Below are 13,683 nucleotides of genomic sequence, written 5' to 3'. Positions count from 1 at the left end.
CACCTCTGAAGGTCAGGAAGAAAACTGTGAGAGCTCTGAGTAAAGCAAGCTCAGACTTGTTACCAAGGAGCTCCATAAATTTAGGGAGTTGACTGGTGGGTACATAAACTAATGGTTGAGGAGATACCAGCAACATCCATACTCTTACTCAAGTTTTAAAGCTTGGTGCAAAACTGATTTATTTCAAAGTTTTTGTTACCTTGGACTAGAAGTTTATTAATGTTTTTGGGGAAGCTTCTGTGGACTAACAAAAACTTTTCCTCTTATTTGCTTAGAGTTTTGGTTCTCCTTGAGTTTTCTGAAGGTCTTCCTATCCTGAATAACAAATTTTTAGAATGCAGTAAAAATTCCATTTGCAGCTAACTTTTCAGTAGGTTGCTCATGCTAGCAACAGTAACTTGTTTTATGTGTTAACTTTAAATCCTTCCAAAGGGGACACAATTTCTGCTTCATTTTAGGAACAGAAATCAAACAGATCCACAAGAATTTTCAATTTCTTGGTCAATTAGCTGTTATCATGCTAGATGGTGCGCAACGTGTCTAGCCTGTCAAGACTCCAGTCAAGTGACTGAGAAATGACGATTGTTCTGTCACATCCAAATGCAAACTTGCATGGAAGATGATAGTTCAAAGCACAGCCCATGTACCTTGGAATATGCAGAGTAAATCCACTGAGTCCAGGTAAATTACACCGGTTCCTGACTACTTTTATGAATGCTGGCTGATGTGAAACTAATAGGAATTATAGGAGTTGGTAGTTATTTCTGGTGCAAGTAAATAACACATTCTATTAAGAGAAGGGGAAAGGAAAAGCAGTGATTTGTGGTGCTCAGTGACTGTTACATATTAATAGGTTGTCCTGAGTTTGGTCCATAACTGCTGAGTATTTCTCTTGTTTTTTAGCTCTCTCTAACAGCAGTAATAATTTCAAAATGCTACTATATATTGTTGGAAGTCAAATGGAAAAGAATGGGGCATCTAATCAAACATGTTAAGGAATGGAGGCATACTTGAAGGCAAAACTCCAGCTAGTTCTTGACCTGGATGGTAGGTCAAAAAAATATATACTGCTCTGAAAATTACTGCCAGGGTCAGCTGGCTGGTCAGTGCAGTGTGCAGGCCATATTTGCATTTGCGTTGTTTGGGGGGTTCAGCTTGGAATTTTGTTATTTTGATTGAAACAAACAAACAATATAAAAAAAATGTTGATGGCTTGTTAAGATTATTTAGCATTAGAACAATTAAAAGGAAAGGCAACTTCTTTGTTGAGGACAAAGAACAAAAGCAGCCTGAAATCTACATAATATTTTTAAGGAGGTCAACCTTTGCAGTTAAATAACTGTTCCCTTTATATCTGTAAGACCTGGGCACCAGCTTAATTCTAGGAAACTGAACTGTGTTGCTTTCTCTGAGCCTGGCTTGCAACTTGCTATACAAAATTAAATTCTAAGACTTTTTTTTTTTTTTTTTAAAAAAAAAAAAGACACACACTACTTGTATGCAATGTTAAATCATTAAGGGGGGGATGTTTTGTTTTGTTTTTCCATACAAAGTGCAGTACATCTAACTTTCCTGGTAAGGAACATGAAAAGTAGGAGAATATTATGACTTTTATAGTTCAAGGTCATTCATCTTTCCTTCTTGTTACTCAGTCCTGCAAAATTCATGTCCACATATATCAAGAAATCTCTGGATGGCTGTGAATGTGATATACCAGATGGAGATATTATTTGAAGCTGGAAATAATTTTTAGGAAACATTAAGTTATTTAGGGTGTAATCTTGTACTTGCAGTGCAAAGATACACCTTAAAAGAACTGAAATAAAATTTTATTGTAACTAAGTCATTACATACAAAGTTAAGGCAAAGGTGTTGAATTTTCCAGGACACCAGAAATAGAAGTGCTGTTTTAAAAAATAGATGCTGTATCTAAGTATTAGAGTGTTTGCCAAACATTAGTCCAAAAGCATGGAAATAAGAATAAAGGACAAGAATCTTGAGTAGTCTAAATATTACACAGTGTACCTATGTGACTATTTTTCATTTAGTGTTTTGGACTGGTATACGTTTCCTTATATGCAAATATGTGTGTGTATACATACATATATATATATATATATATATACACACACGCACACACACACACACATACTTTGCACTGTGATTCTCCCTGTCAGGCTCCCAAAGTAACTCAGTTGTTTACATGTACAACTACTGTTGTATTTAAGTAAGATCTTCTCTTTGTTACATTTGATTGCTTTTCCTACCCAGTAGTCTCCTTTGTCTGAAGGTAGACAGCATCTTGGAGGAGGAAGGTTTATTTATCTGTGGTTGCAAAGTGTCAGACACAGGATAGGTAGAGTTCAAAATAAACTAAAAATAGATAGGTCCTGTGTGTTGTGTTCCTCTAGTATGTAAAGGTTTGGGGATTGTGGAGATCATAAACAATATCTATTAAGCTGTTTTCAGGTCATCTTCTTTGGGAAAACACTAAGCTAAAGTATCTTTAGTTATCATTGTCTTCTTCAGCAGCACAGCTACCTAGACTATAAATGGTACCTTCCCCTTCCCACCCCCCCAAAATTTGTTAAAGGGGTTTTGTTTGTTTATTTGTTTGTTTTCTCTTTTAACCCTTTCTTAAAGTTTGAAAATACTAATGTCAAAACCTTTTCATTTAAGGTGATGTGGGTTTCTTTTCCTTTCCCTTTCCAGTACTTAAAATACAAATGCTGTGGAATAGTGTCATTAGCAAGCAACAATCAGCTCAAGATAAAACACTCAAATGAAAGTTGTAAGTAGTTTATCTCCATCAGCCTACTAGAATTCTCTTAATAACCTTCTTACTGTGTCTTCTAGTTTCTCATGGCTACTGAACAAGTTCTACAACAGTCAAATAATATTAAAACACTAAAAGTGATTAAATCTCTAAATGACCATTTGATGGTATTTGAATCTTATAGCCACTTTTCTTAGATGATATCTTCTGATAATATAATAGCTCTAAGCATTTTGAAGGCTCACCTTCCTTCCCTTTGCATGTAAAAGATCAAAACATAGTACTTAATAGGGTAAAAGCTTAAATAATGGAAAGTTGCTCCTCTCATTAATAGACCAGAAATTGCATTAGACTTGGAAGGGAGCACACTGAGTTTTGTAGGTGTTGTTAGTAAGACCCTCCATGCTTCGATGATAGGAAGGAAAGGCTGATTTGGAGCCATTCCAAATAGTTTAATGTCAAAAGAGAATCTATTCCCTATTTTCACCATTAGCAGAAACATTCCTATTCAGATATTTTAAGATTTGAGATGGACTCAGAGCTTTCCAACCATTTTTCTAGAAATGTCTTAAAATTCTATTTCATCTTTTGGTGGCACACTGGAATAACAGGGTTAACAAGATAAAACTGAATCATAGAGAAACTGGACGCAATGTACTGCCCAATGGTTTAGGGTCAAGTGTTTTATATTGATAAACTGTCTGAACTGTTTTTCCCCATTTTCAGGATCAGAATGGCATTGCAAAACGCTTTTTTCACACTGAATTTTTAAGACACAACTTTAATTTTGTAGTGTACTTCTATATTATTTAGGTAACAAGGACAGGAATAGAAAAAGCAGCATTATGTCTGGTATAAACATTGCCAGGGTGCCTCTTTGTTCAGATTATTAGGACTTTGGCAAAGCAACAGGACAAGAATAGTAACAAATTCAGAAGAAAAGAAGGAACCTGAAGCAGGAACTGGACTTATACAGAGTCTGAGTTAATTCATCAAATCCTGCATTGCTTGCAACCAGTCACCTTCATGAATTAGAAAAATATTCCTTATTTTTTCACCTGCCAGAGAGATTTATATAAGAAACATTTAAAAACACATTTTGGATCAAAAAAAAACAAAAACAAAAACAAAAACAAAAACAAAAAAACACTACTCCTTAGTAGTATTTAACTTATTTTCTTTAGCTTAAGAAAGTGTTGTTCAGGTGCACTAGAGGGGTTTAAAAATACTCTTTGAAGACTCTTCACATCATTTCATCCTTTTTTCTCAGAATATTTTGGGCCAAGTAAGGAACTTGCATCAAAGCACAACCCAGAACAGTTGTTGCAGGTGCTGTGCCTCAGAATTTGTGGGATTTCATATTGGCTAAGACATGAGAAAGGAAATGTTCAGGAAATTAAGCTACATGTGTCCATATGCAAAAAGCCATTGCTCAAATTTAATTGGCAGGATTACAAATCAAAAATGCCATCGTTAGCATAATTTTGTTTTGATGATACTGTTAGGGATTAGGAGTATCTCCAGAGAACATACAGACCACAAATTGTCAAAGGAAAGCGACAACAATTCTCACTTCAAGAAAAACTTCCAATTTGCATAACTAGCCTTGACTCATGGTGCAGATTTTATAAATGACTTTGTCAATCTAAGAGATGCTTGCATTTCAAATTATGAAGCCCTTGTGAGTACAGACCCATTACTCTGAATGGAGAGGCCATAAAAACATCAGTACCTTTGACATAAAACTGATGTATTATGTAATAATATTTCAAGTAGAACTTGGAGCTTCATTTATCAGCAACGTCTGTAGTTGGGTTTTGTACAGGTTATGAATGAAACCCTGAATGTTTCAGTCACATCACAGATGCTAATAAAATGGCATAATGGAGAGGCTGAGGGAGATGGATGCAGGATGTTATCACTCTTTCAAGCTGACTGTTCCCAAAGAATGGGGGAGGAGGATGGATGGGAATATCTACTTCAGAACGATGCTAAGCATCTTACTACAGATAGAAAATTGAGCTGTTTGATGTGGGAGCTGCCAGACTAAGTAGGCAAAAGGCAGGTTTCTAACCTAACTCAGTTTGCGTAATTCAGCTTATTCTAGCAGCTTGTGCATTTCACTAGCTGCTCATCTTGACCATTGCATTTCCCTATATGTAGGTCAAAATTATAGCTGGGAAAGTAGGAGATGAAAATCCAGCAACATGCACCTGTGAAAAGAGATTTAAAACAGAGTAGAGAATGGGAAAGGGTGAAAAAGCCAGAATTCATAAAAGCCTCGGGAGGATACATTTAAAGCTAAGATGCAAACCAGCCAATATAAGTGAAAGCTGCTCTTTCTGTCTCATGGTAATCCATGTGCACGTTAACAGACCCAGTGAATTAGTGAGTTAAGCCTTCTCAACCACAGCCTGAAGCTGGAACTCCCCTGACTGAGCACCTGGAGTTTGGTTTCACTTCTCTAAGAGCTCTTGGAACATATCTGCAGCATGGGACTAAGGCTGCCTCCTGATAGCACTGACTTGTGTCATGTGTGAGTAGTTAAGTATGACAGGAAGAGACTCCTGAGTACAGCAGGTCAAGCCTATTTAGTTGCTACTCTGAGCAAAAGCCAACTGAATCCTGGCCACTTGCCTGAGTCAATGTACTCTGCTTTATATCTGAAAGCAGCTGAGAAAAAAATCAAGTAAGAAATGCCTCCTGTGAAGCACACCTGCCATTACCTTTGCATCTCTTAAAATATTACACTCCCTGCTTTTTTCTTGCCCTCCAAATGTTCTGTGTCATATCCTCTTGGGGAAGGGATGAAGGCTTTCAGACCTATCTGTTGTAAAGGTGTGCACTCAGCCAGAACACTAGTTTATATCTGTTGTCATTTTGTTTGCATTCGGGAACATCAATATGGCTGTCACGGCATTATTAGGTAATACGACTTAATTTCTTTAGGGGGTTGTGTAGATAGATCTGTAAGTTTCTGTCATGGGATGTTTCTAATGAACGAGAAGGCAGTGCAGTCTTTTGTGTTGTGTGTTGTTATTAGTTGTTGTTTCATTGTTTTGTGTTTTGTTCTTTTTTTCATTTTTTTTTTTTAAGTATCTGACTACTCAACTTTTTAGGAACTATTTACTGTTAAAATTAATGAAGTAGCTACTTGAACTGCAAGATTCTCACAAAGATACGAGGCTCATTTTAAATTGTTTCTGAGATGCGATGATAAATACCTGATATTTTTGCCACTTTGAAGAAGAAAATTAGCTTTACGTTTAACAAGAATTTAGAAAAGCATATAGTTGTATTAGTTCTCACATTAGAATCTGAGACTGTAGTTAATCCTGTGCTTTTCAGATTTATGCTTTTGATTCCCACAGTGACCACAAATCTGCTCCTGAAAGCTTTTCTCTCAGTCAGATCCCACACGCTGTTTTTCAAGGTGACATGCAGCTCTTTAGACATAGGGGGAAGTGAGGAAGGAAGGGAGAGGAGGAATCATTCCATTATATATTGGTGTAAAAATGAAATAAAACACTAAGGTGTTACACAGAAAATATTGATTCTCACAGAGTATTACAGGAGCAGTGCATCTCCACCTTTCATGTCCTCCTAATCCTATTAGATAACACCATGAATAAGTAGCTGGCACAATAACAAAAGCCAAATAAATGCTTTTGAACCGTTGGAAGTATGAGGGAGGCAGGGGGGGGAGGGGAGGTAAAGAGAAGTATAAAGCATTGGAAGTCTGACAAGAAGCCAGGAGTGTAATGCCTCTAGTCATCTTCATAATGGCCATCACTCAGATGTGTCCGTTTTAGACTTGGGAAGATTCTCCCAGTGGTATTAAATCCACTGGAGACTTTGATTTCAGTATCATCTTGCATGAAAGTTCTTATGAATTTCTGCTTTTCTCAGTATTTTGATCTTTCTTTCTCAGCTAAACTAAGAAAGGTGCCTATCTGGGCTCTGCAATTTGAATACTTTTTAAAATAATGTGATTCTGATTGCATATCTCTCTTTTCCAAGGTGTCCTACAATTTAATTACTAAGAATAAGGAGGTTGTGGGGTAATTCTGTTACCTCAGAGCCCCTCCTCCTCAGAACTCCTTTGCAGCAGATTTTTCTGGTTAGCATCCTGTGCATCCAATAATTTCTGGGGTTTTGCTGTTTTTCTTTTTATTCTAATGACTATATTTGTGTAGCTCAAAGCATCTACATAGCATTTGCCTCCCATTCCACATAGGAAACTGAGACAGAGAAAAATGAGTGGCACTCAAGACAACAATGTCATCATAGGAATATGATTTATATTTGAGTCCACATCTTTTCTGCCTAGTGACTTGTTCCATCCTCTTCTTTTCCAGCTGAATAGGTCAATTGTCCTTTAGTGGAGGGAAACACATTGAAGCAATACAACATTCCTTTCAGATGCAAACTATAGTTTCCTAGCTGTCTAACTCCAAACCAGCAAACCTATACCTGTAAATCACACCTGTATTAAGAGATTTTCCAAAATAAAGATTCTTGTGTGAACTAACTGAACTTCTGAAAATTCAGATGCAGCTGAAGGCTATGACTGCAGTTACAAGCAGAACACAAACCCAGGTTACGAGAGAGGAAAGAGAAAGAGCAGTTGGAAGGTTTCTTTGTGGCAAATCAGACCCACAGTTTGGGAAGGAAGTGAAAATGCACATCTTTGTTAAAAATGTTACAAAAAAATCAACACCTCTAAGCAGCAACTGTAAGCACTTTTTCTTTGCAAGTCTTTTTTTTTTTTTTTTTTTTTTTTTTTTTTTTTTGGTTTTTGGTTTTTGTTTCAGAGCACCTTGCTAAAATCTTATAGTGCTAAAAAGGAAAGGTGTTGCCAGGGCTTAGGACACCTTTGCGAACTCTAAGCCCCATAGCCGTACATGTACAACCATCGACTGCCAGTTGTATAGCACAAGTGTGGCAGGGAATATAGGACTTTTTTTCCAAGACGTAAACTTACGCTATTTTGTTAAATAAGAAGTCACTTTCAGTGAACTGATATGTAAAATACATGGTCTATTCATAGCTCTGCCAGTAGCAAGACTTCCAGCAGCTGCAAAGTTTCTACCTGCTATAAACCCATGACTAGAGGACACCTGTGTGCCAAAACAGGGAAGTTGTACAGGAATGTGGGCAAACTTGGGAATTATTCATGGTTGCACTGAGTGTCAGCCTGTGGATAAACAGGTTTTCAGTATCCATGGCTACTCCTGCAAGTTTGAAGACTTAATATTATGGTGAATTTAGCTTTTATTCAGTGGATGCCAAATAATTGTATTTTTTTCCTCTTGTGTAAACATCTTGTTTTTTAACTGTATATTGAGGAGAAAAAGCTTGTAAATGGAGGTTAGCAAAATCCTATCATATATGTAATTGTGGTTTGCTTCCAGATAGGAAGGTGATTTTAGGTGTGCTACCTGGCAAGCATGAAGTCCCCTTTTCCTTGGCTGAGGGTTCTTCACTTCCAAGAAGACTTCACTACTCAGAAGATTGCTTTCAGACTTTACTTCCCATCACTATTGGAGATGTTGTGTTTAGTGCCAGCCTGCATGTGCTCAGATGACAAGGTTAGTTTCTCCTGGATGTTGTTTAACATGTTCCAGTAGATGTCAAATTTGACCTCAAAGGGAGACATGAAATCAAATGTAAAGCAAGCATTGCAGATGTACCATATTTAACATAGGCTGTGCTGGGAAATGCCTGTGTTGTCATATAGTCTGTAGAAATACAAAGCACATATCACTTAAAAGGTCCAGGTTTGTTGTTATGCTGATTTTATAGCTCTTCAGATACTGTTTCATAGTCCTAAGTTTTCATAGTAGGTTAAAGCATCATTTACATCCTGGTGTCATCACTCACTAGTGTTACTCTCTAGTGGCTTTAAAATAGCTGTGATTAGAAGCCTGCTTATTAGGATGGGGGAAGCAGCACTATTAATATTGTGTAGCACTTGTCTGCCTCAAGAGCCACCTGAGAGCAGACTGAGGTTAAATAGTTGTCCAACTGTTGTACAGCAACAACTAGTGTAATGTAAACTAAACCTTCCACATCCAGAAATGGATTGAAGTTGATAAAGATTAAACACCAGAGCTGGATACTCCAAGTCATTTTCTGTACTCCATCCGTTGAAGGAAGATTGTGTAACTTGCCTTTTCACAGAGTCAAGTGCAGTAGTACTTGACGGTTTTTGGAGTACTTCCACTAGCACTGACAATTGCAGGCAAAGCAGCAGCTGCCACCTTCATGGTCAGGCCTCAGAGGGATGTTACACATGTGCACATCATAATGAGATAATAAAATTACAAATTACTACTCTGTTTGGATCAATGTTAGAGAAGCATTTGAGAGACCTCACTCCAAGTGAGCATCTTTGTGGGAAAGTCCTTTGAATGTTTCCTGGCTTCTTTGGATGCTGAGGGAAGTATTGCATTTTTCCAAGCTATCTGAGGGCTTAGAGGTTTTATAGTGAATTATTTTCAAAGTAAGTTAATGGTTTGCCAAATGTAATGTGGAGCTGCAAATGGTGCTTCCAAGTACTAGTTCAGAGAGATTTTTGCCACCTGAGGTGTTGTGAGATACTTTATATCAGGAAAACATCCTTGTGCTCCTTAAGCTCTTGAGTATTTTTGAAATTTTAAATTCAGGTTCAACTGCTCAAATATTACAGCTGAAAACTGTCCTTTCCTTATTAGTTGCTTGATTCCAGAAAACTGTGCCTTTTCTGCATATTTTTTAGTCAAAACTAACTAAAGATTTCTTCACCAGAAGTTAAGAAACAACAAAAGTGTCTGATGTCCCTCCTCTTAGAGGTGACTAATTTGGGTGTGTTGGGAGAATATAAAACCAAGTAAAGGGACTGAAATAAGTCTTTTTGCAGAAGTATCTGGAGTAATCACTGCAATGAATGAAAAATGATTTTTAAGTTAGGGGTCTGAATGTTTCAGCTTCTATGGAAAGCAGCTGGTTTGCAATTGCTTTTTGTTTCCATGCTCCCTTATTATAGATGTCTGAAAATTACTTTGTTGTCAGTGCCTGAGGAGGAGTGTTGCAGAAGGTTCTGCTTCCCTTTCTTTCTGAAAAACAAGCTGGTGAAATAGAGTTAAGCATTCATCACAAATTTAAAAACTCTCACATGAAATCTGGAATGTAGCTTGTAATTATAATTTTAGATGTTATGACAGAACTGAATCAATGCCCTAGAAACGATGTACTTGGTGAGTATTTGAAGTGTACAGAAATTGCCTTGCTTCCAGGGAAGGAAATGAAGTATAAAGGCTTTAGATCTAGCCCAAGATTCCCAGCTCTTGGACTCTCAGGTTTAAATCTGAATGCGTTTTATTCTTAGTATTGGAATAGGGTGTACATGGAGTTCTTAAAAGATTTGACACAATGTATGGCCTGTCATAGCAGTTAAGGTTACAGTATACAATTATATCATAGAAGTTGTTTGTGATGCCTTGCTACCTTTTGAACCAGTAAATGAAGTTTTTAATTACTGAAGTGCTGTGTCTGAAGACAGCTAATACTTGGTGTTCCAAGAGCTGATAAACATTTGCTGTGACTTTTAAGCCATGGATTTTCTCTGGTGTTGCAAACAGCTTGTAAAATAAAAAAATAAAATAAAATAAATAAAAAAAAAAGTCAACATTTATTTTCCTAGGTGTTAAGAAAGAATCTGTATCCCATTGGTAGTCTGTAAATCATTTACTATTTCTGGTGTTTGGCTTCCTCTACTGCACTGCATCAGTCCGATATGGAATAACAATGCTCTCCTGAACTAGAGAACAGTAAATGACAAGTGGGAAGGGCAGCTGTTAAACATTACGAAAAATGTGTTTCAAAGTGGCCAGAATTCTTGAAGCTTGTTAAGATTCTCTGAAATAGCTTGGAGGTTCACCAAGCAAAACCATCATCTGCAGTGACCTGAAGGAGGCACTCTTATCCAGAATTCAGTTTTAATAAGTATTTCTTCTACCTCAGAGGCAGACAGACCAAAAGTCCAGCTGAACACTATTAAATAGACCCTAAAGCCACTAAGAAGTCTTGTTTTAGTATGTGAAACTATGGAAAGATTCCAAATTTTCACATCTCTCTTACAAACCTGAATGTCTGGTCAAGATCATGAAGAAAATGTCAGTGTTTCCTATTAAATATATATCTATATTATTTTTATTTATCTGAAGTCTGGAAATGGAGAAAGCATAGACTCAGAGCTATGCAACAGGAAAAAATACGCACATTCCCTGAAGACTGAAATGCAGTATCAGGCTGTTTGAGGCCATAAAAAGCTGTTGTTGAAAATGATAGCTTTTTTAAAAGTGAGGCTAACAGAGAGGTTATTTCTAATTCAGAAGAGATCAGTTTGCTCTATTTTTTATGCATGATAAGTAGAAAGATGATTTGGGAGTGTAGGTAAGAGCAAGTGAAACATAACCAGCTGAAGACTAATACATCCCACATTTTACTAAATCAAGGAGAAAAAGTAATAAGCTGGTATGGACTTTGAGCAGCCTCTGCCTACTATATACAGGCAAGCTGATCAGAAGACGTGTGTTTTATGTTTCACATGTTACTTTTATATAAACTGCTGTGAAAGTATGACTTAACTGGAAATGGGTCCTGTCCCACTCCTGAAAGTGAAGGAGATGGCTCAGAGCCAGGGCAGGAACTGCTCTTCAAACTGGGTAAAAAGGACAGGATACAGTACATGCATGAAGCAGGTTACCTCACAATTCCTGTGGTTTTACAAATACCAAGGACTCTGCGTGGTCTACTTGCACTGTGGTATCCAGATCTGTGGTGGTTTTACCGTGCTGGGCAGCTAAACCCCACAACCGCTGTCTCACTCCCCCTCCTTTAGATGAGGAGGGGGAGAAGTAAAGCAAAGAACAACTCACGGGTTGAGATAAGGATAATTTAATTAAAGGGAAATAATTATAATAATTAAATAAAGACTACCATGAACTAAACAATTTAACTAAGGGGAAATAAAAGGGAAAGGGGAAAAAGGGAGGAAAACAAACAAACAAAATAAATGAAAGCTATATGGAAGTGCAGAGGAAAGAAATTACTCTCTACTTCCCACAAATGAGCGATGATTGACCACGTCCTTGAAGCAAGGCCTCAACGCACGCAGCCGGTGTTCGAGAGGAGGACCGACGTCTTCTCAACGAGAGCCCACCCCTCCTCTCTTCTTCCTGTTTCCACCTTTTATTGCTGAGTGTGACACCACATGGTATGGAATATCCCTTTGATTGGTTTAGGTCAGCTGCCCTAGTGATGTTTCTCTGCTCACTTTTTTGCCCACCCCCTAGGAGGGTTAGAGAAAGGCCCAATGCTGTGCCACTGCTGCTCAGCAGTAGACACAACACTGGTGTGATAACACTGCTGTTCCAGCTACAAGTACAGAGTACGGCACTGAATGGGCTGCTGCCGGGAAAGTTAACATTCCAGCCAGACCCAGTACAAGATCTTAAAGTGCATATATAGTTACATGTATTCCTACGACACAGAGAGGAGCCAGTACTTCCATTTTATAGACAGAAACTGAAACAAAGAATAGTCGTCTGCTCATCCCACCATTAACAAATGCCTTCAAAGCCTGAGTTCATCCTTCCTATACCTCACATCTCAATACAGCGAGTGTATGAGAAGATGGGGGTGAATTTAGATTTTTCAAGTTGTTTTTTGTTTGTCTTTTTTTGTTTTCAGGAAATGCTGTGGGAGAAACCTCAGACCTTTATAGGTTCAGTGAGATATGAGAGTATGTTTTGAGGACTGTGGGCTTGAAATAACCAGCCTATCCATCTTGCAAGACCACTTATCCAACCTGTACCTTGCCTGTTCATCTAGGAGAAGGTTGTGGGAAACAACATCAAGCATTTTGCTGAAGTTCAGGTAAAAATATCCACTACTTTCCCAAGTCAACAGAAAACGTTATTTTGTTGTAGAAGGGGTGATCAGGTGAATCAGGCATGATGTGCCTTTGGTAAACCCACGTTGGCTTCACTCAGTCACCTGCTTGATTTGGTTTGGAATGGTTTCTAGGAGGACTCTTTTGATTACTTTCACTGAACCATAGAATAGATTGTGTTGGAAGGGATCTTAAAGATCATCTAATTCCAATCCCCCTGCCATAAGCAGGCACACCTTCCACCAGCGAGGTTGCTTAAAGCCCCATCCAACCTGGCTTTGAACACTTCCAGGGATGGGGGTGTTCCCAGAGACTGAAGTAAGACTAAGGGGCTCCTGGCTCCTCATTTGGGCCTTCTCATAGATGGCTATGGCATTTATGATATGAATTCCAGTCATCATTTGGGGCAGACTTCTCTGGCTTCCTAAAGAACAAAGATTTATTCTAATTGTAAATTATGTCCTGCAGCATATTGACTCTTCTTTAGCTGATCTCCCTCCCTTTTTTAAGATTTTTTTAGGGTTATGTGGTAGGGAAGAGAAGATGACTGTATGTGGGTTAGATCCCATCAGCAAGCTATTTGCTTAACGTAACCTGCACTGTCTCTTTTAAACTGACATTCTCCTCTACCCAGCAAAGTTAGAAGAGTATCCAGGTCATGTAAAACAGTTTTATTTCCAGGATCCTTGCTGTAAAATGTAAAATTCTTCTTTTGTTTAAACACAGGTTCTATATACATCCCATAATGACAAAATAATGCAATATACCATCTGTTGAAATTTTAAATTGCTTAACTTCTTGGAGTAAAGGGTTACACTTTGCAGCCTGTAATGACCCTAAAAATGATACTGCCATAAACATCAGCAGAAGCACTGAATACAATGGAGAGGGGAAAAAAAAATAATAATCTTGCCTGAGGTAATCCTGCAGTTTTTGTGTATTCTGGTTAGGATTCAGCAAGGCACTTAGT

The sequence above is a fragment of the Aythya fuligula genome, chromosome 1, assembly GCF_009819795.1.
Source record: "Aythya fuligula isolate bAytFul2 chromosome 1, bAytFul2.pri, whole genome shotgun sequence".
NCBI lineage: Eukaryota > Metazoa > Chordata > Aves > Anseriformes > Anatidae > Aythya > Aythya fuligula.
This window is presented reverse-complemented; position numbering follows the sequence as displayed.